The sequence below is a fragment of the Gekko japonicus genome, unplaced genomic scaffold, assembly GCF_001447785.1.
Source record: "Gekko japonicus isolate JY-2015 unplaced genomic scaffold, Gekko_japonicus_V1.1 scaffold416, whole genome shotgun sequence".
Lineage (NCBI taxonomy): Eukaryota > Metazoa > Chordata > Lepidosauria > Squamata > Gekkonidae > Gekko > Gekko japonicus.
The window spans coordinates 203,261-204,776 of NW_015172564.1; the positions used below are offsets into that span (position 1 = coordinate 203,261).

Below are 1,516 nucleotides of genomic sequence, written 5' to 3' on the forward strand. Positions count from 1 at the left end.
GAAGAGCGGGTGGGTTGCCCTGCCGCCTGGACAGCGGGCAGCCTGGGGCGCGTGCAAAGGCCCTTCGACCCCCAAACGGTGCCCGCCCCTCTGCGTGGCACGGCTCAGGTGGCCCACATACCCGGTGATCTCTGTGGGCCACCAGGGCTGAGCGAGGGCCTGGCGTCATTCGGCACAAGGTCGGCGGAGCAGGTCTCTGGGAGGCGGGGTTGACGAGACCAAGAGGCGTCCTGAAGGTGGAAGCCCCGTCCCACCGTTTGAACTGGGACTCCGGGCGTCAGTGGTCTGCCTTCCCCTTCCCCGCTGTGGTACTCTCCCCTTTCCAGCCCCCCACGTCCCTGTATTGGGGGGGGGGTCTCCCCTCAGACAGCAGAGTCGTGGCGTGGGGCCTAGTTTTCAGCTTTGGGCTCAGCTCCCCGGCCACCCCCGCCTGGGGGGACACAGGCTCTCCGGGGGGAGGGAGGTGAGCAGCTTTCGAACAGTTGCTGGCCGAAGCACCACTGCAAGTGCCTTGGGGGAGGGGGTCCCCGTGGGCCTGCCTTGGGGCTCTCAGCCTGGCACTGGCAAAGGCTGGGAGATTTTTTGGGGGGGGGGGGCTGAAGTGTCAGGAGAACGTCACATCAGTTCCAGGCAGCCCTCTAGGAATTTCCCTTAATCTCTGTGGTGAAGATCACAGAGCCCGGGGAAATTCCGAGCACATCGCCGTCAGTGCTGTCCCCCCCCCCATTTTTCTCCTGCTCTCCAAATCCTGGGGGGGGGTTCGGTCGGGGGGGGGGGGAGACATCCTCCTGCCAGCAGGCAACTGGCCAGTGCAGCCTGCAGGAGCAGCTGGAACAGCCTTTTGTGCGTGGGTGGGCCCCGCTGGACAGCCGTGCGGCACGGAGAGCACAGTGGTGGTCAGACTGGCCCTAAATGTGCTTGCCTTCAGGAGGGGAGTCCCATCCCGACAATTAAGATGGGCTTAGGATCGATCAGGAATGATGCTTGTGTCGCCTCAGGGTGGATTACGGTACTGCGCAACCCTTCTGAATGTGACCTATGGAAGGACTGCTCAGCCAGACAGCCCGGCTCCTGATGCTGGGGGGGGCGAGTGGCTTAGAAGTGCACAGCCCCCCCCCCCCCCCCCCCCCCGTGGCCCTTCTGGCTCAGGAGGGGCTGACCCCACGAGAGGGAGGGGTGCCAGGAGACCTTTGGGGGCGGAGACTCCCAGAGCGGGGCTCAGTGGCATGAGGACATCGTTTCCCACTGCGGACTGGAAATGATACCCCTGGACGGCCTCTGGCATTCCCCGGAAGCTCTGGCACAGCGTCCGTTGTCGTGGCAGTGTGATTTCCGGTAACCGAAAATGGCTTCGTCACATTGCCAAAACCGCTCCGGGCCCCTGATTTCCCGCCACCCCCACCTTGCTACAAGTGTTATTTGCCCTGGGTTTGACGCTGTTGGAAAGGTCTATTTTTCTGCCCCACAAGTCTCCTGGTGCATTGGTGCACCTCCTGGGGGGGGGGGGGGGGGGGTT

At 64.0% G+C, this 1,516-nt stretch overlaps 1 protein-coding gene across 1 annotated transcript in view; it reads left to right on the forward strand.

The window, feature by feature from the left end:
* TTC28 (tetratricopeptide repeat domain 28) overlaps positions 1–1,516 on the forward strand; it is a 63,821-nt gene that overhangs the window by 42,804 nt on the left and 19,501 nt on the right. The window lies entirely within an intron of this gene.